At 48.1% G+C, this 26,898-nt stretch overlaps 1 protein-coding gene across 14 annotated transcripts in view; it reads left to right on the forward strand.

Annotated features, from left to right (window-relative positions):
- The window catches only part of LOC143929724 (hemicentin-1-like), a 419,992-nt gene that overhangs the window by 195,600 nt on the left and 197,494 nt on the right, over positions 1-26,898 (forward strand). For 4 of the 14 annotated variants that reach the window (XR_013262569.1, XR_013262573.1, XR_013262574.1 and 1 more), the window contains one exon: positions 13,789-13,938. The exons of 5 other annotated variants lie outside the window; for them this stretch is intronic. The gene's annotated coding sequence lies outside the window, so the exon portion shown is untranslated. Of the gene's footprint in view, positions 1-13,551; positions 13,732-13,788; positions 13,939-13,967; positions 14,268-26,898 lie in introns of those variants that run through there. 5 more of the 14 variants (XR_013262567.1, XR_013262582.1, XR_013262568.1 and 2 more) reach the window with 4 other exon arrangements.

Genomic DNA, 26,898 nt, shown 5'->3' on the forward strand with positions numbered 1-26,898 from the left:
TATATACAAGATTTTAGTAATGAGAACGGTATCATTAGCAGTAATCAGCATGGATTCATGAAGAATCGTTCTTGCCAAACCAATCTACTAACCTTCTATGAGGAGGTGAGTTGCCATCTAGATAAATGAAGGCCCGTAGACGTGGTGTATCTGGATTAGTGATGGACGAACTTCCGACGGGACGTTTCGCGAACGCGAAACGCGAACGGACACAAACGTTCGCGAAAACGACCGTTCGCCGCGGGCTCCATTGACTTCAATGGGAGGCGAATTTCGCAAACCTTTAGGTCGAATTTGCGGCCACGGGGTAATTATTAGGGGGTAGCACGTAGTCCCACCACCTGGACAATAGCATAATACATGTATGAGGTGAATTTGGGATCGATAACTACAAGCATTTTTTTTTTATTTGGGAAATTGTTCTGACAATTCAGGACTATGGAGCTAATGAAGGCAATGGAGGAGAGGGAAGGTCAGGGACCAGGGTAGGCAAACAAGAGGGTGCAGGAGATACAGAGCACTGACAGCAGCACCGTAATACAGAGCACTGACATCAGCACCGTGACATACAGCGCTGACAGCAGCTCCGTGACATACAGCGCTGACAGCAGCTCCGTGACATACAGCGCTGACAGCAGCTCCGTGACATACAGCGCTGACAGCAGCTCCGTGACATACAGCGCTGACAGCAGCTCCGTGACATACAGCGCTGACAGCAGCACCGTGACATACAGCGCTGACAGCAGCTCCGTGACATACAGCGCTGACAGCAGCTCCGTGACATACAGCGCTGACAGCAGCTCCGTGACATACAGCGCTGACAGCAGCTCCGTGACATACAGCGCTGACAGCAGCTCCGTGACATACAGCGCTGACAGCAGCACCGTGACATACAGCGCTGACAGCAGCTCCGTGACATACAGCGCTGACAGCAGCTCCGTGACATACAGCGCTGACAGCAGCTCCGTGACATACAGCGCTGACAGCAGCTCCGTGACATACAGCGCTGACAGCAGCTCCGTGACATACAGCGCTGACAGCAGCTCCGTGACATACAGCGCTGACAGCAGCTCCGTGACATACAGCGCTGACAGCAGCTCCGTGACATACAGCGCTGACAGCAGCTCCGTGACATACAGCGCTGACAGCAGCACCGTAAGCAGCCCCAGGAGGAAGTCAGCACAGCACAGGGATGGTGTGATCCCCTCATAATAAGAACCCCCAGGAGGAAGTCAGCACAGCACAGGGATGGTGGGAGCCCCTCATAATAAGAACACCCAGGAGGAAGTCAGCACAGCACAGGGATGGTGGGAACCCCTCATAATAAGCAGCCCCAGTAGAAATATGACACCGCTCAACCTCTTCAAAGAGGAGGGTAGGGGCATATAGTACGGTGTGCTTTTTTGGGTCAGGGAAGTGAGCCAAATGAATTAAGAAGGTCTGTGTGCTTGATTCCAAAAATTGTTTATAGACATATACATGGTCTACTGATCACATGTGTTGAATTCCTCCGAGATCCATGCCTCATTCATTTTTAGAAATGTGAGGTAGTTAACACTGTGGTGAGCTAGGCGAGTACGCTTATCGGTCACAATCCCCCCTGCTGCGCTGAACGTCCTTTCGGACAGGACACTGGATGAGGGGCAAGCCAACAGTTCGATTGCAAATTGGGCAAGCTCTGGCCAGAGGTCAAGCCTGCCCACCCAGTAGTCTAGGGGTTCATCACTCCTCAGAGCGTCCACATCGGCCGTTAACCCAATGTAGTCGGACACCTGACGGTCTAGGCGTTCCCTGATGCTGGATCCGGATGACACCTGTCGATGGGTCGGCTGAAAGAATGACCTCATATCCGAAGTCACCAACACATCTTCAAACCGGCCTCTTCTTGCAGGCGCTGTTGGATTGGTACCCGCAAATCCTTCTCTGGGAGTGGGAATTGCTCCTCTGCCAGCGCACGCAAAAGCAGAATGCAGCATTTCTCGAAGCAAGGCCTGGAAGTGCTGCATTCTGACAGCCCTCTGCGACGGCGGTAACATTTCCGCCATTTTGTGTTTGTACCGGGGGTCTAAGTACGTTGCCACCCAGTACTGGTCCTTGACCCTCATGCTTTTTATACGGGGGTCCCTATTAAAACACTGGAGCATGAAGGCCCCCATTTGCACTAAAGTGGAAGCGGTGTGGTGGCCTGGCTCCTGCTCATCATCCAGGATAATGTCGTCCTCTTCATTCTCCTCTCCCCATCCTCGCACAACAGGGATCCCAGAAAGGTTTAAAGCATGCTCTTCTTGCTCCTGCTCATCCGCCCCGGCACCATCCTCCTCTGACTCCTCATCAGACTCCTGTTGTTGACTTGTCTCAGATAGAGTAGCCCCCCCTGGGAATTCATCCAGCATTGCGACTTCCTCATCTTCCCGCTCCTGCTCCTCCACAGCCTGATCAATGACACGACGCAATGCACGCTCCAGAAAGAAGGCATAAGGTACCATGTCACTGATGGCGCCATGGCTGCGACTGACCAGTTTGGTGATCTCCTCAAATGGCCGCAGAAGTCTGCATGTGTCGCGCATGAGCAGCCACTGGCGCGGTGAAAAAAAACCCAGCTCCCCAGAACCGTTTCTTTCGCAGAGTTCATACAGGTAGACGTTAACTGCACGTTTCTGCTGGAGCAGCCTATCAAGCATATAGAAGGTTGAGTTCCATCGCGTCGGGCAATCGCAAATAAGACGTCTGACCGGCAGATGGTGTCGCCGCTGAATGTCAGCAAGGCGAGCCATGGCCGTGTAAGATCTTCTGAAATGGGCCGAGATTTTCCTTGCCTGCCGCAAGATGTCCTGGACCCCAGGGTATTTGACAAGGAATCGCTGCACGACCAAGTTTAAGACGTGTGCCATGCACGGCACGTGCGTGATTTTGCCCTGTTTCAATGCGCTAAGCAGATTGGCACCGTTGTCACACACCACTTTACCAACTGTCAAATTGAGCGGTGTTAGCCACTCATCTGCCTGTGAACGCAAAGCTGAAAGGAGTGCCGGGCCAGTGTGGCTCTTTGCTTCCAGGCACAACAGACGCAGCACGGCATGGCAACGTCTCACCTGGCATGTGGAATAGGTTCTGGGGAGCTTGGGCGGTGCAGTGGAAGAGACGCTAGCAGCGGAAAAGGAGGAGGCAGCTGAGGAGGAGAGGGAGGAGGATGGAGTAGGAGGAGGAGAAGAAGAGTCAGGCCTGCATGCAATCCGTGGCGGTAAAACCAAATCTACACGGGTGCCACGGGTTACATGCTTGACGGCCGTCAGAAGGTTCACCCAGTGGGCAGTAAAACTGATATACCTTCCCTGCCCGTGTTTGCTAGACCACGTGTCTGTGGTCAGATGTATCTTGGCACCGACACTGTGTGCCAGAGATACATTCACTTGCCGCTGAACATGGCCATATAGCTCTGGGATGCCCTTCTCTGAGAAATACTTCCTTCCTGGGACCTTCCATTGTGGTGTTCCAATGGCCACAAATTTGCGAAAGGCCTCCGAGTCCACCAGTTTATATGGCAGTAGTTGGCGGGCTATGAGTTCTGACAAGCCAGCCGCCAACCGTTGGGCAAGAGGGTTATCCGGCGTCATCATTTTTTTACGCTCAAACATTAGGCCCACGGAAGCCTGCCTTTTTGCAGAAAAATGTGAGCTTGGCGTGATGGAAGGTGGAGTGGAGGACAATTGTGAGGAGAGAGGAGAAGGAGAAGTAGAAGACGAGGCTGGACGGTGAGAGCCTGCAGTGTGGCTTTGTGTGTTCCGTTGCTCCCACTGGGCTCGGTGATGGCTGCTCATGTGCCTTCTTAAGGCGGTCGTCCCTAGGTGAGTATTGGGCTTACCGCGACTAACGCGTTGACTGCAAAGATTGCAGATGGCAACGCTATTGTCAGCAGCGGACACGTTAAAAAAAGCCCACACTGCGGAGCCATGTGCCGGTGTCCTGGGAGCGCCAGATGTGACCGTACATGGTCGATGACTCGCTCCTGATACATTTGCAGTCTGCTTTGTCCCTGCTGTGCAATGTAAGTCATTGCTGCTTCTCCTCCCTATCTGCTGGTCCATATCTCCCTCTGAACTCCCCTCCTCTTCCTCTCTTGTGGGCACCCACGTGACATCACTAGACACGTCATCATCAACGTCACCTTCCCCACCGCTATAAGTAGAGTAGGCAGCAACACCGGGGACCAACCTCCTCCTTGGGCTGATCTGGGTACTGGCGTCAGACTGCTGAGTAGCGCTTGTTGCTACCTCCTCTTCCTGATCCAATACCAAGAGTGGCTGCGCATCAGAAATGTCCTCTTGATATGGATCGGAAAATAATTCCAGTGACTCAAGCGGAAGGTATGTGGTGGTGGTGGTGGTGGTCGTGTTGTTGGTGGTAGTGTCTTTGGGGGTGCACATAGCAGAGAGTGAAGAAGAGGGTGCAGATCGAGAGGATGAGGAGGGTGCAGAAGAGTAAGGCTGAGCGAGCCACTCAACCAAGTCTGGTGCATCCTTTAAAGTAATTGAACGCACCTTCTGCAACTTCCCACTTTGGCTCAAGCCTGTTGCTCCTGCCCTACCCCTACCACCCCTGCGGAAGGGCCTGCCTCTTCCTCTGCATGTCATTTTTTAAATGACCCTGTGACAAAACTCTTAGTCCCTATACCGCTGAAGGACTGCTGCAGTATAGGTGAGCGGTCAGCAGTGGTGCACGTCAACCCTATCTATTGTGGACCTATAGCGGTCCTTACAGAACAGCAGACTGTACCGCACTCAAGCCTATGTACCGTAGCACCCTATACCAAGTTACCAGTCCTTATAAGAACTTTTGTGGACCAAGCAGGTTGTGTATTAGTGTTTAGCAGACTGTACGTCAGTCCCTATACCGCTGAAGGACTGCTGCAGTATAGGGCAGCGGTCAGCAGTGGTGCACGTCAACCCTATCTATTGTGGACCGATAGCGGTCCTTACAGAACAGCAGACTGTACCGCACTCAAGCCTATGTACCGTAGCACCCTATACCAAGTTACCAGTCCTTATAAGAACTTTTGTGGACCAAGCAGGTTGTGTATTAGTGTTTAGCAGACTGTACGTCAGTCCCTATACCGCTGAAGGACTGCTGCAGTATAGGGCAGCGGTCAGCAGTGGTGCACGTCAACCCTATCTATTGTGGACCGATAGCGGTCCTTACAGAACAGCAGACTGTACCGCACTCAAGCCTATGTACCGTAGCACCCTATACCAAGTTACCAGTCCTTATAAGAACTTTTGTGGAACAAGCAGGTTGTGTGTTAGTGATTAGCAGACTGTACGTCAGTCCCTATACCGCTGAAGGACTGCTGCAGTATAGGTGAGCGGTCAGCAGTGGTGCACGTCAACCCTATCTATTGTGGACCGATAGCGGTCCTTACAGAACAGCAGACTGTACCGCACTCAAGCCTATGTACCGTAGCACCCTATACCAAGTTACCAGTCCTTATAAGAACTTTTGTGGAACAAGCAGGTTGTGTGTTAGTGATTAGCAGACTGTACGTCAGTCCCTATACCGCTGAAGGACTGCTGCAGTATAGGTGAGCGGTCAGCAGTGGTGCACGTCAACCCTATCTATTGTGGACCGATAGCGGTCCTTACAGAACAGCAGACTGTACCGCACTCAAGCCTATGTACCGTAGCACCCTATACCAAGTTACCAGTCCTTATAAGAACTTTTGTGGACCAAGCAGGTTGTGTATTAGTGTTTAGCAGACTGTACGTCAGTCCCTATACCGCTGAAGGACTGCTGCAGTATAGGGCAGCGGTCAGCAGTGGTGCACGTCAACCCTATCTATTGTGGACCGATAGCGGTCCTTACAGAACAGCAGACTGTACCGCACTCAAGCCTATGTACCGTAGCACCCTATACCAAGTTACCAGTCCTTATAAGAACTTTTGTGGACCAAGCAGGTTGTGTATTAGTGTTTAGCAGACTGTACGTCAGTCCCTATACCGCTGAAGGACTGCTGCAGTATAGGGCAGCGGTCAGCAGTGGTGCACGTCAACCCTATCTATTGTGGACCGATAGCGGTCCTTACAGAACAGCAGACTGTACCGCACTCAAGCCTATGTACCGTAGCACCCTATACCAAGTTACCAGTCCTTATAAGAACTTTTGTGGAACAAGCAGGTTGTGTGTTAGTGATTAGCAGACTGTACGTCAGTCCCTATACCGCTGAAGGACTGCTGCAGTATAGGTGAGCGGTCAGCAGTGGTGCACGTCAACCCTATCTATTGTGGACCGATAGCGGTCCTTACAGAACAGCAGACTGTACCGCACTCAAGCCTATGTACCGTAGCACCCTATACCAAGTTACCAGTCCTTATAAGAACTTTTGTGGAACAAGCAGGTTGTGTGTTAGTGATTAGCAGACTGTACGTCAGTCCCTATACCGCTGAAGGACTGCTGCAGTATAGGTGAGCGGTCAGCAGTGGTGCACGTCAACCCTATCTATTGTGGACCGATAGCGGTCCTTACAGAACAGCAGACTGTACCGCACTCAAGCCTATGTACCGTAGCACCCTATACCAAGTTACCAGTCCTTATAAGAACTTTTGTGGACCAAGCAGGTTGTGTATTAGTGTTTAGCAGACTGTACGTCAGTCCCTATACCGCTGAAGGACTGCTGCAGTATAGGGCAGCGGTCAGCAGTGGTGCACGTCAACCCTATCTATTGTGGACCGATAGCGGTCCTTACAGAACAGCAGACTGTACCGCACTCAAGCCTATGTACCGTAGCACCCTATACCAAGTTACCAGTCCTTATAAGAACTTTTGTGGAACAAGCAGGTTGTGTGTTAGTGATTAGCAGACTGTACGTCAGTCCCTATACCGCTGAAGGACTGCTGCAGTATAGGGCAGCGGTCAGCAGTGGTGCACGTCAACCCTATCTATTGTGGACCGATAGCGGTCCTTACAGAACAGCAGACTGTACCGCACTCAAGCCTATGTACCGTAGCACCCTATACCAAGTTACCAGTCCTTATAAGAACTTTTGTGGAACAAGCAGGTTGTGTGTTAGTGATTAGCAGACTGTACGTCAGTCCCTATACCGCTGAAGGACTGCTGCAGTATAGGTGAGCGGTCAGCAGTGGTGCACGTCAACCCTATCTATTGTGGACCGATAGCGGTCCTTACAGAACAGCAGACTGTACCGCACTCAAGCCTATGTACCGTAGCACCCTATACCAAGTTACCAGTCCTTATAAGAACTTTTGTGGACCAAGCAGGTTGTGTATTAGTGTTTAGCAGACTGTACGTCAGTCCCTATACCGCTGAAGGACTGCTGCAGTATAGGGCAGCGGTCAGCAGTGGTGCACGTCAACCCTATCTATTGTGGACCGATAGCGGTCCTTACAGAACAGCAGACTGTACCGCACTCAAGCCTATGTACCGTAGCACCCTATACAAAGTTACCAGTCCTTATAAGAACTTTTGTGGACCAAGCAGGTTGTGTATTAGTGTTTAGCAGACTGTACGTCAGTCCCTATACCGCTGAAGGACTGCTGCAGTATAGGGCAGCGGTCAGCAGTGGTGCACGTCAACCCTATCTATTGTGGACCGATAGCGGTCCTTACAGAACAGCAGACTGTACCGCACTCAAGCCTATGTACCGTAGCACCCTATACCAAGTTACCAGTCCTTATAAGAACTTTTGTGGAACAAGCAGGTTGTGTGTTAGTGATTAGCAGACTGTACGTCAGTCCCTATACCGCTGAAGGACTGCTGCAGTATAGGGCAGCGGTCAGCAGTGGTGCACGTCAACCCTATCTATTGTGGACCGATAGCGGTCCTTACAGAACAGCAGACTGTACCGCACTCAAGCCTATGTACCGTAGCACCCTATACCAAGTTACCAGTCCTTATAAGAACTTTTGTGGAACAAGCAGGTTGTGTGTTAGTGATTAGCAGACTGTACGTCAGTCCCTATACCGCTGAAGGACTGCTGCAGTATAGGTGAGCGGTCAGCAGTGGTGCACGTCAACCCTATCTATTGTGGACCGATAGCGGTCCTTACAGAACAGCAGACTGTACCGCACTCAAGCCTATGTACCGTAGCACCCTATACCAAGTTACCAGTCCTTATAAGAACTTTTGTGGACCAAGCAGGTTGTGTATTAGTGTTTAGCAGACTGTACGTCAGTCCCTATACCGCTGAAGGACTGCTGCAGTATAGGGCAGCGGTCAGCAGTGGTGCACGTCAACCCTATCTATTGTGGACCGATAGCGGTCCTTACAGAACAGCAGACTGTACCGCACTCAAGCCTATGTACCGTAGCACCCTATACCAAGTTACCAGTCCTTATAAGAACTTTTGTGGACCAAGCAGGTTGTGTATTAGTGTTTAGCAGACTGTACGTCAGTCCCTATACCGCTGAAGGACTGCTGCAGTATAGGGCAGCGGTCAGCAGTGGTGCACGTCAACCCTATCTATTGTGGACCGATAGCGGTCCTTACAGAACAGCAGACTGTACCGCACTCAAGCCTATGTACCGTAGCACCCTATACCAAGTTACCAGTCCTTATAAGAACTTTTGTGGAACAAGCAGGTTGTGTGTTAGTGATTAGCAGACTGTACGTCAGTCCCTATACCGCTGAAGGACTGCTGCAGTATAGGGCAGCGGTCAGCAGTGGTGCACGTCAACCCTATCTATTGTGGACCGATAGCGGTCCTTACAGAACAGCAGACTGTACCGCACTCAAGCCTATGTACCGTAGCACCCTATACCAAGTTACCAGTCCTTATAAGAACTTTTGTGGAACAAGTGAGTTGTGAATGTTTAGCAGACTGCAGCAGAAGGGCAGCAGTCAAGTATAATATCCTTTCTATATTTGGAAGAAAGAATATTATACATGTACAAGCCTATTACTGTACCACTGATACCAGTCCTGAAAAGAACCTTTGTGGAACTAATAATAACAGCAAGTCTTTAAAATTACCCTCACTGCCTGACAACACTGCTTCCTTCCTGTCCCTATACAAATTGGCAAAAAAAGAGAACGATTAGTGGTTACTGGAACAGCTCTTTTGTGGACCTTGATAGTAACAGCTAATGATGATGATGATGATGATGATGATGAAAGACTAATCTGGCTGTCCCTGTAGCATACACCGTCCTTTCCCTTTCTCTAAACTAACAAAAGACACTCAGGCTGCTGCAAGAATCAGCAGCACAGCAAACCTATCAACACCTAACACCTATACCAGTCCTGAAAAGAACTTTTGTGTACCAAATAGCTAGTGGTTTATCTCTCCCTACTCCACACAGGAACCTGTCCCTATCGTAACAGAAGAAAGAATGTAAAATGGCCACCGGATCGGGTGTATTTATAGGTTAGGGGGAATGTACAAGTGTCCATGTGCTGTCATGTCTCAATTGGCTGTCCTGTATCACATGATAAACGTGTCACCAAAGGTTAAAGTTCTTGTATACATTAAACACGTAAGTCCGCCGCGGCGAACGACGGAAAAAGGCGTTCGAACGTGCGGACCGCGAATGTCGGAAATTCGCCGCGAAACGACCGCCGGGCGAACCGTTCGGCCATCACTAATCTGGATAAAGGAAGGCCCGTAGACGTGGTGTATCTAGATAAAGGAAGGCCCGTAAACGTGGTGTATCTAGATAAAGGAAGGTCCGTAGACGTGGTGTATCTAGATAAAGGAAGGTCCGTAGACATGGTGTATCTAGATAAAGGAAGGTCCGTAGACGTGGTGTATCTAGATAAAGGAAGGCCCGTAAACGTGGTGTATCTAGATAAAGGAAGGCCCGTAGACGTGGTGTCAGGGGCGGATCCAGAGTCTAATCTCGGGAGGGGCACTGCTATAAAATATGTTTTTTGGGGGGCAATTTATATGGGAAATGGCTGGTATTGGCGCTTCAATCATTACGGCACCATGGTTGTTATGGTGTCAGGATGATTGAAGCGCATTATTTCTATTAATACATTGTAATATAAAAGTAAATGGTTCAACTCACCATAATGCAGAATCAGTGGGAGCCCTGAGAATGTCACTTGCCATGTCGCCTGCCACCAAATGTGGATTGTCACTTGTCACCAAATGCGGATTGTTACTTGCCACGTCACCTGCCACACATTGCGGATTGTCACTTGCCACGTAGCCTGCCACACATTGCAGATTGCCACTTGCCACGTCACCTGCCACACATTGCGGATTGTCACTTGCCACGTCACCTGCCACACATTGCGGATTGTCACTTGCCACGTCGCCTGCCACCAGATGCGGATTGCCACGTAGCCTGCCACACATTGCGGATTGCCACTTGCCACGTCACCTGCCACACATTGCGGATTGTCACTTGCCAAGTTGCCTGACCCACATTGCGGATTGCCACTTGCCACGTCACCTGCCACACATTGGGGATTGTCACTTGCCACGTCACCTGCCACACATTGCGGATTGTCACTTGCCACGTTGCCTGCCACACATTGCGGATTGCCACGTCACCTGCCACACATTGCGGATTGTCACTTGCCACGTTGCCTGCCACACATTGCGGATTGCCACTTGCCACATAGCCTGCCACACATTGCGGATTGTCACTTGCCACGTCACCTACCACACATTGCGGATTGCCACTTGCCACGTAGTCTGCCACACATTGTGGATTGCCACTTGCCACGTAGTCTGCCACACATTGCGGATTGTCACTTGCCACGTCACCTGCCACACATTGCGGATTGTCACTTGCCACGTTGCCTGCCACACATTGCGGATTGCCACTTGCCACGTAGCCTGCCACACATTGCTGATTGTCACTTGCCACGTCACCTACCACACATTGCGGATTGCCACTTGCCACGTAGTCTGCCACACTTTGTGGATTGCCACGTAGTCTGCCACACATTGCGGATTGTCACTTGCCACGTCACCTGCCACACATTGCGGATTGTCACTTGCCACGTCACCTGCCACACATTGCGGATTGTCACTTGCCACACATTGCGGATTGCCACTTGCCACGTAGTCTGCCACACATTGCGGATTGCCACATGCCACGTAGCCTGCCACACATTGCGGATTGTCACCTACTGGTGGTCTTTTGTTGGGTCCCAGAGTGAAGATAGGCAGCAGAGAGATGATGCAATCTCTCTGCTGCACACAGCTTCCTACAAAGTGAGGGCGGAACTGGAGGGATGCAGGGCAGTGAGAGATGATGTCATCTCCCTGCTCCCCTGCCTGCTGGCTTCCCGATTGGCCAGCAGCCCTCCTAAGCCGCCAGGCTGCCCCCCCCCCCTCACCCGTCCACTCAGCGCGGGTACCCGCGGAACCGGCCGCGCGGGTACCCGCGGAACCAGCCGCGATTGGACCCGCGGAACCGGCCGCGGGTACCCGCGGAACCGCCCGCGATTGGACACGCGGAACCGGCCCGCGGGTACCCGCGGAACCGGCCGCGATTGGACCCGCGGAACCGGCCCGCGGGTACCCGCGGAACCGGCCGCGATTGGACCAGCTGCCGGTATTCTCGGAGGGGGCAATTGACCCGTTGCCCCCCCCCTGGATCCGCCCCTGCGTGGTGTATCTAGATAAAGGAAGGCCCGTAGACGTGGTGTATCTAGATAAAGGAAGGCCCGTAGACGTGGTGTATCTAGATAAAGGAAGGCCCGTAGATGTGGTGTATCTGGATTTTGCAAAAAGCATTTGACACAGTTCCCCATAAATGTTTACTGTACAAAATCAGGTCTGTTGGCATGGATCATAGGGTGAGTACATGGATTGAAAACTGGCTACAAGGGCGAGTTCAGAGGGTGGTGATAAATGGGGAGTACTCGGAATGGTCGGGGGTGGGTAGTGGGGTCCCCCAGGGTTCTGTGCTGGGACCAATCCTATTTAAATTCATAAATGACCTGGAGGAGGGGGATGGGGGAAATAGTTCAATCTCTGTATTTGCGGAGGATACTAAGCTAAGCAGGGCAATAACTTCTCCGCAGGATGTGGAAACCTTGCAAGAAGATCTGTACAAATGAATGGGGGGATGGGCAACTACATGGCAAATGAGGATCAATGTAGAAAAATGTAAAATAATGCATTTTGGTGGCAAAAATAGGAATGCAATCTATAGACTGGGGGGAGAACCTCTGGGGGGGATGTAGGATGGAGGAGGACCTGGGGGTCCTAGTAGATGATGGGCTCAGCAATGCCAAGCTGCTGCTAACAAAGCAAACAGAATATTGGCATTAAAAAGGGATCAACTCCAGAGATAAAAGGATAATTCTCCCCTCTACAAGACTCTGGTCCGGCCGCACCTGGAGTATACTGTCCAGTTCTGGGCCCCAGTCCTCAGGAAGGATGTACTGGAAATGGAGCGACTACAAAGAAGGGCAACAAAGCTAATAAAGGGTCTGGAGGATATTAGTTATGAGGAAAGGTTGTGAGCTCTGAACTTATTCTCTCTGGAGAAGAGACGCCTGAGAGGGGATATGATTTCATTATATAAATACCGGACTGGTGACCCCACAATATATAAATACCGGACTGGTGACCCCACAATATATAAATACCGGACTGGTGACCCCACAATATATAAATACCGGACTGGTGACCCCACAATATATAAATACCGGACTGGTGACCCTACACTAGGGAGAAAACTTTTTTGCGGAAGGGAGTTTAATAAGACACGTCTGTACCTGGATAGAAGGGCTGGGATGTGTCTGTACCTGGATGGAAGGGCTGGGATGTGTCTGTATCGGGAGGGGTGGGGTCTGTACCTGGATGGGAGGAGTGGGGTGTGTCTGTACCTGGATGGGGGTGAAGGGGCGGGGTGTGTCTGTATCTGGATGGGTGGGGTGAATGGGTGGGGTGTGTCTGTACTTGGATGGGAGGGGTGAAGGGTGGCATCAGAAGAGTATACACAATCAGTATACAGCTCTCTCTCTCTGATCTCAATGTCAGGATTTCTGTGTAACGTCACACCATTATTCTTCCCATCATTACTTCTGTAACTTTATTTCCTGTAATTGCTTCCATGTAACATTCTGTATTATACCATTGACTTTGTATTTCATTATATTTGATTTGATGAAAAGAAAACGTAATTTTCTGTGCAAATAAATTTTATTTTTTTATTTTTTTATTTAGCTGAGTTATTTGTTATTAATAATCGTATTATGAGAGGTCGGAATCTGCCATAGAGACACAAAAGGGGGTGAAGACTTATTATATTTATCATCTCAGATAGGACTGAAGGATGGAGTGTGGTTGTAAATCTGCCATACCAGGAGGGGTCACTCCTGTAGCATACATTGAATGTCAGGAAGACAAAATGGTGTTTACCTGGTATAGAGGAATGTTTAATATTGATGGACAAATAGGGAACAGACAGGACGGCACCGACTGTACATCCACCATCACCTTCACACCGGAGGACTCGGACGGTCCAATCAAATTGGAGGTATTTTATAATTATCAGACTGTAGAGGAATTCTTCACACTGCCACTGGTGTGAGGAGGAGATCCGAGGAGGGACTCATATCTTCCCATTAATGGAGGTCATCTGACCATATGAGGAGGAGATCCGAGGAGGGACTCGTATCTTCCCATTAATGGAGGTCATCTGACCATATGAGGAGGAGATCCGAGGAGGGAATCATATTTTCCCATTAATGGAGGTCATCTGACCATATGAGGAGGAGATCCGAGGAGGGGCTCATATCTTCCCATTAATGGAGGTCATCTGATCATATGAGGAGATCTGAGGAGGGACTCATATCTTCCCATTAATGGAGGTCATGTGACCATATGAGGAGGAGATCCGAGGAGGGACTCATATCTTCTCATTAATGGAGGTCATCTGACCATATGAGGAGGAGATCCGAGGAAGACTCATATCTTCCTATTAATGGAGGTCATCTGACCATATGAGGAGGAGATCCAAGGAGGGAATCATATCTTCCCATTAATGGAGGTCATCTGACCATATGAGGAGGAGATCCGAGGAGGGACTCATATCTTCCCATTAATGGTGGTTATGTGACCATATGAGGAGGAGATCCGAGGAGGGACTCATATATTCTCATTAATGGAGGTCATCTGATCATATCAGTGACAGTATTGAAGCCAGAGGATCAGTATGACAGAATGAGGAGTCATTGGATCTCTCTGGGGATCTGATGGATATTCAGTGAGGACATCTTCTGTATCGTTATTATGACACTTCAGTGTAATGACCGGATTACATTTTATATCACTTCTGTACATATGAAAACTTTCTCTGCTGGTTATCTGAGTGTTAGAGAATGTGGCTGAATGGTGAAATCAGGCTGTCAGAGTTTCCTCCCCCAGGAGCCCCACAGTCAGGACACCCCATAATGTATATAGAGCTCAGCTCCTCCCACACATTATATAATGTATATAGAGCTCAGCTCCTCCCACACATTATATAATGTATATAGAGCTCAGCTCCTCCCACACATTATATAATGTATATAAAGCTCAGCTCCTCCCACACATTATATAAAGTATATAGAGCTCAGCTCCTCCCACACATTATATAATGTATATAGTGCTCAGCTCCTCCCACACATCTCTGAACCCCCAGGCCTTCAAGCCCCCTCCTGCTATCCAGCACTGAGGTCTCTGAACACCCAGGCCTTCAGGCCCCCTCCTTCTATGCAGCACTGAGGTCTCCGATCCCTCAGGCCATCAGGCCCCCTCCTTCTATCCAGCACTGAGGTCTCCGATCCCTCAGGCCTTCCAGCCCCCTCCTTCTATCTAGCACTGAGGTCTCTGAACACCCAGGCCTTCAGGCCCCCTCCTTCTATCCAGCACTGAGGTCTCCGATCCCTCAGGCCTTCAGGCCCCCTCCTTCTATCCAGCACTGAGGTCTCTAATCCCTCAGGCCTTCAGGCCCCCTCCTTCTATCCAGCACTGAGGTCTCCGATCCCTCAGGCCTTCCAGCCCCCTCCTGCTATCCAGCGCTGAGGTCTCTGAACCCTCAGGCCTTCAAGCCCCCTCCTTCTATCCAGCACTGAGGTCTCTGAACCTCCAGGCCCCCTCCTTCTATCCAGCACTGGGGTCTCCGGACCCTCAGGCCTTCAGGCCCCCTCCTTCTATCCAGCACTGAGGTCTCTAATCCCTCAGGCCTTCAGGCCCCCTCCTTCTATCCAGCACTGAGGTCTCCGATCCCTCAGGCCTTCCAGCCCCCTCCTGCTATCCAGCGCTGAGGTCTCTGAACCCTCAGGCCTTCAAGCCCCCTCCTTCTATCCAGCACTGAGGTCTCCGATCCCTCAGGCCTTCCAGCCCCCTCCTGCTATCCAGCGCTGAGGTCTCTGAACCCTCAGGCCTTCAAGCCCCCTCCTTCTATCCAGCACTGAGGTCTCTGAACCTCCAGGCCCCCTCCTTCTATCCAGCACTGGGGTCTCCGGACCCTCAGGCCCCCTCCTGTTCGCTACATTTCTGCTCCAGACTCCTCCCATCTCCTCCAGGAAGCATGTGACCCCCAGCTTATATGCGAGTCCTGCCCCTGCCAACACAAATCAATGATTGGTCCAGAGCTCTCCATACAAGCTGCCCACACTCCAATCCCAAGTCCGTCTCCCTTCCAGAACATTTCCAATGGAAGGTAAAGGGGGATCTCTCTGGGTCAGAATGTAGATGGCCACACCCCCCTCTATTCTGTCACTCCCTTCTCCCAAACAAACAGCCAGGCCTAAAAAGTGCAAGGCCCTGGTTACATTTATCTAACATTTACCTATGTAAACCTATTTAGCACCCACCTGAATGTGGGGGGCGCTACAGAATGTAAATTGGATAAATAAGAAAAAAACAAACTCGAACACCTGGGACTTTGGAGACCTTGTCACATTATAATCCTGTCTCTTTATTCACAAACAAATCAATTATTTCCATTGTAGTGTAAAGAGTCAAAGTATAAAACTAGAGGCAGTTTTGTTCATGTTAAGAAAAGGCTTCAGGAATTACAAATGCCATACAGAATGCTCTACCCAGCAAAACTGCGGGTGGTGGAGAGAGGTAAAGCCTTCTTTTTTAATACACCTATTGAAGCTTCACGCTGGCTGGACACTAGGGGGCGTCGTAGCCCAGAGGCCTGGTGAGGTTATTGCAGTTATATATGGACCACAAGCGCCAGCAATCACATGAACATCTTCATATATCATCTTGTTACTTTTGCAATACTATCTGATGCTACAACGTAAAATGTCCCGCCATGGTCCACGCGTTTTATATTTCTTCAGAACATTCTACAGCAGAGAGAGAAGACCAGGAGTGAGGAGAGGAAGTCCACAAATCTACGGGAGCTGCTCCTCTTTTAGGGGAGAGCGAGTCGGGGTTGTTTGTTTTGTTTTTGCCATTTTTATTTTTTCCCTCGCGTGTCTCGCACATGTTTTTGCATTTTTTCTCCCTAACATGGTTTCTGGGTTTTTCTCCCTAGAAGGTTTTTTTTTCATCTTCTAGTTTTGATGGACTACCGCATTGGACACTGTCTACCTCTTTCAAGTAATGCTGCCTAGACATATGCAGTGTTGTTTTGAATAGCAGAGACCTGTGACCCCCCCCCCCCCCCCCCGAGGTCATTTACACTATATTTCAGTTATGGGATTCAGGCACACAACAGGTTGGGGCTGTGTGCAAGGTGTGCAGGGTGGGCAGGGTGTGCAGGGTGTGCAGGATGGGCAAGGTGGGCAGGGTGTGCAGGGTATGCAGGGTGTACAGGGTGGGAAGGGTGTGTGGGGTGGGAAGAGTGTGCAGAGTGGGAAGGGTGTGCAGTGTGGGCAGGGTGTGCAGTGTGGGCAGGGTGTGCAGGATGGGCAAGGTGGGCAGGGTGTGCAGGGTATGCAGGGTATGCAGGGTGTACAGGGTGGGAAGGGTGTGCAGTGTGGGCAGGGTGTGCAGGGTGTGGATAAAGTTGTGTATAAGTTTGTGTTGTGTGCTGCCGGGTAAGATAAATTTGATATCATGGAATGGACGTGGTCTGAACTGGAAAATGAAGAGGTCCCTTGTATTTGACTTTCTCAAGAGGTATAAACCTCACATTGTCCTATTACAAGAAACGCATTTACAGGGCTCCAAGGTAATGGCTTTGAAGAAGGCCAATATTATGAGGGCACTGCATGCTGAATACTCCAATTATTCGCGGGTTGGTCACCCATTTTGGTCACCAAGAAAGCTGCAGCACATATCTTGCAGGTCAAATTAGATCCAAACGGCAGATATGTCCTATTAGTGTGCAGAATGTTTAATGTTTGCCTGACGTTGGTGTGTGTACATCCCACCCCCCTTCTCTCTCCAGATATTACACAAAATATTGCAAGAGGCTGTATTAATCGCACAGGGTCCATTATTACTAATGGGGGATTATAACGCAGTGTCAGATGGGGATCAGACAGACATGGATGTATATCTAACTCATTATATCCTCTCTTCCTGGCTGGAGAGCTACGTATGCTCTGACCGATGTCTGGAGACAAAGACACCCTGCAACAAGGGAATACTCCCGGCACTCGGAGACCCATAGGACACTGTCTAGGACAGACTTGTTACTCTCTACTCTAGATGGCCTCCTGCTCATTGCTGGTGTTAGATATTGTGACGGAACGGATCCCACACTCTGAGTGTTTCCGTCTATATACCGCTTCCTAAGTCCTGGAACACAAGTCCAATGGATCTGGCTATAGGAACCCCCAAGCACTAGACGACACCAGTCTTGGAGGACATCAGGAATGACCTTCATTTGAGATCTCACACAAAATATATATACAGCGGGGTGACGAAAACCTAACCTAATTAGCAGGAGCTAATTATCTAATCAACACTCAGACTAGTTTGACTGAGGGATAAGACTTTTCGGCTCCTAGCTCACTAACAATTCAATAAACATTACTATAAACATAAACAAAGGGTTAATTAGCACAAACAACAACGTTTGGAATGTCCTTACAAGCCAGACTAGACTCATTTACACAACAGACAGGTGGCTGAAATTCATGATATTAGCATCTAAGCCCCTGTACACACGGTCGGACATTCTGCCAACCAAATCCGTTGGATTTTGTCCGTCGGATCTTGTCCGAAACTGTTGCATACACACGGTCGGACTCGTAGTCGAAAAACCCGATCTTTCAGAACGTGATGATGTAATTTCGTTACGATGGGACTATGTTCAGGCTAGTAGCCAATAGCTTTGATGCAGGAATTTGATCTGAGCATGCGTAGCACTTGGTCCGATCAAAATTCTCTACACATGATCGGAGTATGTCCAATCGAACCAGTTGGTCGGGAAATATTTCCAACATGTTGTAAAATTGGGTCCAACTGACGGAATCAGTCCGATGCAGACCACACACAGTCAGATTATCCGACAACACGGTCCGATAGGACAAATTCCGACGGATTCTCAGACCGTGTGTACAAGGGCTAACAGTTTGTGTCCCAACAGCATGAGACAACACACACCATATATACAGCATTGAATCTGACTAGCACAGATTATAGTGGGGCTCTCATTCACCCTGTGCCCCTTAAAATCCAGGGCCCATAATCGATCGGCAAGAGGCTCGCACTCAGTCCTCTCAAAAGCCTGTGTCCCGGCTAGGTCTGTCACAGATATCTCCCTAGAGCCATTTCGCACCATTGTCAGCTGGAGGTTACGCTGGATCTTAATGCCCCTCGGAGAAGACAACACTGGCGTATAAATGTATATTGGCTCCAAGAGAAATGTATTACTATAAAATGCAAAACGAATATTGATCATTTCTGGAGAATGGGAGGGAAACACGGATTGTTAACCAGTGGGATGCCTTTAAAGAAACTATGAGAGCGGTGTTCACTGCGGAAACTAGAGATTTTTCCAGAGCTCTGAATTCTGAAGTAAAAAAAGCGTCTGAGACCTCGGAGGCAGAAAGTAATTACATTCAGGACCCATCCCCTAGGAAGTACCAAATATGACAAGACCGAACCAGACTATATAAACTACTCCTGACTGAACATGCTACAAAAAAGCAACTACACCAATCCAGGTCCTTTGAGTTTGGAGACAAAAGTGGCCGCTCTCCTAGCCTTTTTGGCAAAGCCGCTTTATACCCCGACCTCGGTATTGCAACTTAGAAGTCCTAGGGTGGAAACAGTGAGAGAATCTCCCGAGATCTTAAACACCTTCGTAAACTTCTATGAAACTCTGTATCAGACTCGACATACTCAACAGGAACTGATCACTTTCCTGGACTCCCTTACTTTACCCTCATTGACGCAGGAGGATAGCGTAGCTTTGGACCAACCCATAACACAGGAGGAGATATCTGGAGCCATTTCCTCCTTTAAAAGTGGTAAGTCTCCGGGCCTTGATGGGTTCCCGGCTGACTGGTATCGGTTGCACGGGGAACAACTGGTCCCTTTTTTGCAAAAAGTTTTTATTGCAGCAGAAAAGGACGAAATACTTCCAGACTTTATGAGAGAAGTGCTGATTGTGGTGATCCCCAAACCCGGGAAAGATCCCCAAGAATGTGAATCATATAGGCCAATCTCGTTAATAAATTCTGATGTCAAGATTCTGCCCAAGGTCTTGGTCAGTAGATTGCTGTCGGCAGGGCAGGACTTAGGGTGGTGGGGGCCCCTGGGCTTGAGTCATTTTCGGGCCCTACCTTCTATACATTCCCATATTTATCGGCGTATAACCCTCTCTGACGTATAACGCGCGCCCCAAGTTTAGGAGGGAATTTTAAGGAAAAAAACTTTTATGAGGGAAGTTTTAAGGAAAAAACTTACATTGAAATGCCCATCAATGCAGCCTTGCCCAACCATCTGCAGCCTTGTCAGTGTCATTTGCAGCCTTGTCATTGCAGTCTTGTCATTGCAGTCTTGAAGTTTAAAAATGGCGCCGCCAGTCCTGTGTATCTCGGCGGCTCTCGGGTCCTCTCGGCGGCTCCAGGGTCCTCTCGGCGGCTCCAGGGTCCTCTCGCAGTCTCGAGAGTAGCAGAGTGTACTCGGCTCGGCTCACAGGCATGCCCAGTCCCTGTGATATGTCCATCATAGGCGGGACTGGGTGTGACTGTGAGCGGAGCGGAGCCGAGTACCCTTGGCTATGTATCTCGGCGGGCCCCCTATTGGGCGGGGCCCATGGGCTTGAGCCCAGTCAAGCCCAATTGTAAGTCCAGCCCTGGCTGTCGGTGGTTCTCAAACGAATAAATTCTGATCAGACAGGATTCATACCTGGCCGCTGTACACAAATGAATCTCCGTGGATTGTATGTTAACTTACAGACTCAACATATTAGTACGGGCAGGAGAGCGATTGCCTCTCTAGATACAAAGAAGGCGTTTGATTCTGTAGAATGGGACTATCTATTCTCCATACTAGATAGAATGGGATTCGGCCAGAGGTTTATCTCATGGGTGAAATTATTGTACGAGGACCCAAGGGCGAGCGTCAGAGTAAACTGACTTATATCAGACTCTTTCCAGATCCATAGGGGAACGAGACAAGGTGCCCCCTGTCCCCTCTCCTGTTTGCTCTAGCTATTGAGCCACTGGCTGTTAATCTCATGACACGATTGGGGGGTTTTTGGTTGGGGAGTTAGAGGAACGCGTGTCATTATACGCTGATGACATGCTCCTGTATCCGGGAGACCCTGATGCTTCCTTGTCGGCTGCCGTCTCCCTAGTTCAGGAATTTGGTGATTTTTCCGGTTTCCGCATTAACTGGACTAAATCAGTTCTTTTTCCTCTGGATCCACAACCAAACCTGTCCCTTCCCAAACAATGTCCCTTAACCACAGTCTCACAATTTAAATATTTGGGATATAAAGATCCAACTTCCAGTGGACTCATTTGTTGAGATGAAATTATGGCTCGTAATTACAACCTTCCAAGATAGGATTCGGAAGTGGAAAGATTTACCACTTGCACTGTTTGGGGGGGCCAATTTATTTAAAATGATTTTCCTCCCCAAATTCCTCTACGTCCTTTCTAATGCCCCAATTTACATCCCAAAAAAGACATTCAGACGCATTAATTCTCTACTAACCTCTTTCCTGTGGGGCAACAGGGTGGCTAGAATCGCGCTGGAGCTTCTACAACTACCTGTGGGGAGGGGTGGCTTGGCAGTACCTGACCTCCGCCTATATTATCTGGCTTTGCAACTAGTACATATCCACTGGCGACTGTTCCCACAGCTGAACAATGTGGCAGTGGCAGTTGAGGGGGCTGTAGTGACTTCTTATGAAACTCTACTGAATTTCTTCAGGGGGGGGGGTGACACCCACCGAGAGAGGAAAGGAGATGCTCAGCTCCACTAAGCGGATTCTGGGGGTCTGTATAAAACATATACTGGACACTCCCCTTCAGCTGTCACCCAATGCCCCATTGTGGTTTAACCCATGCTTGAAGGAGTTTTTCCATTTGGAGGATGGATATAGGTGGGCCAAATTTGGACTGATCTACTTACACCAATTATATGATGATAACGGGGATTTGAAGTCGTTTGTACAACTGAAAAGAGATCTGGACCTTCCAGATACATGGGAATACCAATTTATCAGACTAAGGCCTCATGCACACGGACGTTTTTACAGCCGCTTTTTTGAGCATTTTTTGCAGCTTAAAAACGCCTGTCCATGTTAGTCTATGGCTTCATGCCCACCTAGGCGTTTTTGAGATGCAAATGGCATAGGCGTTTTTAAGCTGTAAAAAAAACCCAGGACCAGTGCATTCCGTGGCGCGGAGCTAGAGCTGTAAAAACGCAAATCGCGGAAAAACGCGCACAAAGGTGCATAAACGCGTAACATATTTTCTTTGTTTTCTGAGTGCTATAGCCAAGAGATGTGTTTCTTTAAAAAAACGCTACTTAACGCTAAAAAAACACGCAAAAACGCCAATGCAAAACGCAGTAAAAATCACGTTTTTAATGCCGATTTTTCCAGGCGTCGGAGCTAGCTTTGCAGCCAGTTTTTTAAAACGTCCGTGTGCATGAGCACTAAAACATGCTGCTCGGGCTCAATTTGGTGCAGAGCCGGTATCTCTTGTAAACTCCAAAATGGAAAGACTCCTTCGTGCATCCGGAGCACACAAAACTAATCTCCACTTATTATAACACTCTTGCTGGGAAAGTATACCCAAAAGAAAGGAAACTTAGGGAGAAATGGACTGAGCTTATAGCAGAAATTACAGAGGATCAATGAGAGGAGGTACTGGCTTCATATCTACCTATGGGTATATCTGCCAGAGACAAAATGATACAACTCAGATACCTGCATCAAATCTATTACACCCCACTTAGCCCTTGTACACACGGTCGGAGATTCCGGCGGAATGTTTCCTATTGGACCGTTTTGTCGGATATTCCGACTGTGTGTGGTCTGCATCGGACTGTTTCCGTCGGAATATCCGACGGACCAATTTTTCCAACTTGCCGGTAAAATTTTCCAACAAAATGCTCCGACGGACAAGGTGCAGCCTACTCCGACGGACAAGGTGCCACGCATGCTCAGATCAAATTCCTAGGCCAAAGCTATTGGCTACTAGCCTGAACGTAGTCCCGTCGTAACAAAATAACGTCATCACGTTATGTACAATCGGATTTTCCGACAATTTACTCCGACTCTGTGTATGCAACATCACTTCCGAACCTCTTCCGGAATTACTCCGACGGATTTGGTTGTCGGAATCTCTGACCCGTGTGTACAAGGGCTTAGACTATATAAAATGGGAAGGAGAGAGAACCCCACTTGTCATAAATGTTCCTCTGCGGAAGGTTCCTTTATACATATGGTTTGGGAATGCGATAGAATAAGGTCACTATTGGTCTCATGTGACCCGATTCATAGCTGACACCTTGGATCTGCCTAACATCTGTAGCCCACTTCTGGGACTATTGGGAATTATAGAGGACGAGGTTATGAGTAATAATACAAGACTAGTATTAAGGCTGCTATTTTATTATGTTAGAAAGCTCATTGCTCTTACATGGATTAGTAGTGACCACCTTACGTTGAACGCTTGGAAAGGATTAGTCAATGCTAATGTCACCATGTATAAAATGACATACGACTCCAGAGGCTGCCCTAAGAAATGGAATAAAGTCTGGGGTAAATGGGTTATATCAACCGAAACTGCACAATCTGACACTTAATGGGAAACATACAATATATGATAAAATGATGAGACGTGATGGAGGGAGAACGGCAGCACACGGCACAAGAACTAAAGGTTAACGGGGAAGTTCCCCTGGAGTGTTCATTTTATTTTATTTGTATTTTTATTTCTCTGATCTTTATACCTTATGTTATTGGAAAATGGCATGTTATGTTTAACGTAGTATATTATAAACTGTTTCTTTTTTTTTTTTTGCTTAAAGAGGAGGGGCTAAATGTACAATTTAAAGTGGGGTACCTCCTAAAAAAAAAAAAATTAAAAGTCAGCAGCTACAAGTACTGCAGCTGCTGACTTTTAATAATCGGACACTTACCTGTCCCAGGGTCCAGCGATGCGGGGAAACAAAGCCCCCCCTCGTTCCCCGCTCCGCTCGCAGCGCCGTCATTCGTACTGTGGGCACCCGGCAGTGGCTGAGCACCCACTGCGCATGCGCGAGTGGCACCGGGTGCTGTGATAAGCCGCTCAGTCACCTGGTACACGCGACAGGTCCCAGATTACTGTGCGGCGCAAGGGGAAGTGATGTCACCAGCCCGGGCAATGAAGAAGGCAGATTACGAGGGACCCCCCTAGCAACAGGCATTTAGAGGTGAGTAAAAAAAAAAAAATTCCAATTTTTTTTTTTTTTTTTTTTACGAATTTTAAACTATTTTTTATTTTTAGATCTACATGGAGATGTCTTTTTATTAATGACTACCTACATACTACTTATCTGGTTGAAATCGGTGGAATATACTGTATTTCAAATGTTATGTTGTGATCTTGACATGTATGTACATTTGGCAAATAAAAACCTTTTAAAAAAAAAAATACAAAACCAGGAGGAGCTTCCCAATTATAAGGAAGTGGAGATTCTGTTTTTACACTCATGTGTTTTAAAGAACTTACCAGGCTTCAATTTTTATTTTATTGTTTTTTTTTTTAAAGACCTCACAGATCGAAAAAACTCTTTTATACCTCTATTAGGGCCTGTGCATTGGTGGTATGTTTAATATCTATATTAGGGTTGCCACCTTTTCCTCAAGTCAAACCCGAACACTTTAGCGGCGCACAATTATTATTTTTTTGTTATATAAACTATACATATATTTTGCTATTAAATAGCATTTCTAATCATATGAAGTTAATAACAAGAGTCCCGATTTACATGAGAGTCCACAGAATTCTCCTTTTACATGAGAGCCAACAGAGTTCTCCTTTTACATGAGAGCCAACAGAGTTCTCCTTTTACATTTGAACCCGCAGAGTTACCTTTCACTGTAAGGGGGGACTCTGCAGACTCTGATGTAAGGGAGGACTCTGGGGACTCTAACATAAGGGATGCTCTGGGAACCCTGATCTAAGGGGGAACATAGAGAACTCTAATGTACGGAGAGGACTCTGATGTAAGGAGGAACACTGCGGCCTCTGGTGTAAAGGAGAACTCTGATGTAAGGGGTGCTCTGAAAACCCTGTTTTACCTTAGTGTACTCACTCAGAGGCAGGAGAGAAAGGGTGGGAGACTTCAGTCACAAACAGGGATGGATGGTGAGCTCACTTACCCCTTGGCAGTCAGCACCTTTCATCCAGATGTATCTGAGGCTGCTGGACTTCAAATTTCCAGCCCCCACTTTCCTTTTCCGAGGCACATCCCTGGGGATTGGAGTGTGGGCAGAGGGGTAGGAGCAGGAGGAAGAGGTGCAGATCGAGGCCTCGCTCCTCTCCCATCTGTACATGTATTTGGGGGGGATTGCTAATAATGGCTTTGGACAGTGTGAAAGAGTGTAACAGACACTCTCAGCTTAGACAACTGCAGCCAACAACCCTTCTGGGAAGCCATAGTCCAGTCTGAATAATGTGTCCGGGTTTCAGGCAGGCTGAAACCCGGACGCATGATGCCAAACCCAAACTGTCCGGGTGAATCCTGGACAGGTGGCAACCCTAATCTATATATCTATGTAGCCAGGGTCGCCTATTATGCTACCATTTAGAGATGTTTTTCTGTGTTGTTAATGTGGGGTTGGCTCCCTCTAGTGATTAAAACAAAAGAATCTGTTCCGCTAAAAGATGTACAATAATGAAAGAAAAAGCTGCTGACACTATATTGCTGGACAAATAGTCAAATAAAATAAAAAGTGTAGCGCTAAAATAATATATGAAAAATTAGACCAAAAGAACCGCGCTCTCCAAGTACACACACTTCCCATGTGATACCAGTATTCCAACTGGGTAACCGTGTTTGTGAAGAATATAAAAATATATGAAAGGTAATAAATGAATATAGTGCAAAGTGATTAAACAATCATAATAAACGTGACTACCACTAGCCCATAGTTACAATTGTGAATTACATATAAACTTGGATACATATATGTAAGCTAACATTCTAAACAGTTAGAAAAAAAGCCAAAATACACACGTGAAGAAATAATCAAAAGTGTCCTTGATAACAGTTAAGCGTGTCCTCATATAATAGTCCTCAGAATGGATCCAACTTATGAAGTCAATTATTATCAGATGCCAAACACCACGTGCTGATTATAGTGTCCAAAAATTCTGATTCCTCGCTTCATATTCCCAAATCATGAAACATGCCGCAGTGCACCACCACCAAAAGTCAAGATTGGTTCCTTACCAGATGTCAAAAAATGATTCGCACATCAAAAGATCAGATCACACTATATATATATATACTCCTCAATCCTCCAGAGCTCCACCCTCCTTCAGGGTCATGGTTCAAACGGACTCCAGTTTGTATAAATTACCGATTCTGTTTTTACACTTGTGTGTTTTTAAGAACTTACCAGGCTTCAATTTTTATTTTATAGTTTTTTTTTTAAAGACCTCACAGATCGAATAAACTCTTTTATACCTCTATTAGGGCCTGTGCATTGGTGGTATGTTTAATATCTATGTAGCCAGGGTCGGCTATTATCCGATTCCCGACCAGCGCACGACGATGTACGTCGACAGAATGGCACGGGCAGGCATACTGGCGTACAGGTACGTCCAATCTTCAATGCCGCCCTGCCATCGGGAGCGCGCCGCCGGCGGCGCGCTCACGCGCTGGTCGGGACCCCCGTGAGTCCGGTCCCGGGACCTGCGGACTCGATCACCGCGGGCATACCCGCGAACGTCTCACGGGGCGGCTGAATGGAGGAAATGCTGTATAAACAACATTTCTCCATTCTGCCTAGCAACTAGTGACGCTGATCTCTGCTCCATGTGATTGGAGCAGAGATCAGTGTTCACTAAATGAAAGCCCAACCCCCCCACAGTTAGTATGACACCCCTAGGAACACTTAACCCCTACATTGCCACCCACTGGTTAACCCTTTCACTGCCAGTGTCATTTACACAGGAATCACTGCATTTATATAGCACTGATTACTGTATAAATGACAATGGTCCCAAAAATGTGTCAAAAATGTCCGATGGGTCCCCCACAATGTCGCAGTCACAATAAAAATCGCTGATCGCCGCCATTACTAGTAAAAAAAAAAAAATTATTAATAAAAATGCTATAAAACTATCCCTATTTTGTAGACGCTATAACTTTTGCGCAAACCAATCAATAATCGCTTATTGCGATTTTTTTAACCAAAAATATGTAGAAGAATACGTATCGGCCTAAATTGAGGGAAAAAATTTTTTTTTTTATATATTTTTGGGGGATATTTATTATAACAAAAAGTAAAAAATAATGCGTTTTTTTCAAAATTGTCGCTCTATTTTTGTTTATAGCGCAAAAAATAA

The sequence above is a fragment of the Lithobates pipiens genome, unplaced genomic scaffold, assembly GCF_037356315.1.
Source record: "Lithobates pipiens isolate NorthernLeopardFrog02 unplaced genomic scaffold, aLitPip1_a1.2 Scaffold_24, whole genome shotgun sequence".
Classification (NCBI taxonomy): Eukaryota; Metazoa; Chordata; class Amphibia; order Anura; family Ranidae; genus Lithobates; species Lithobates pipiens.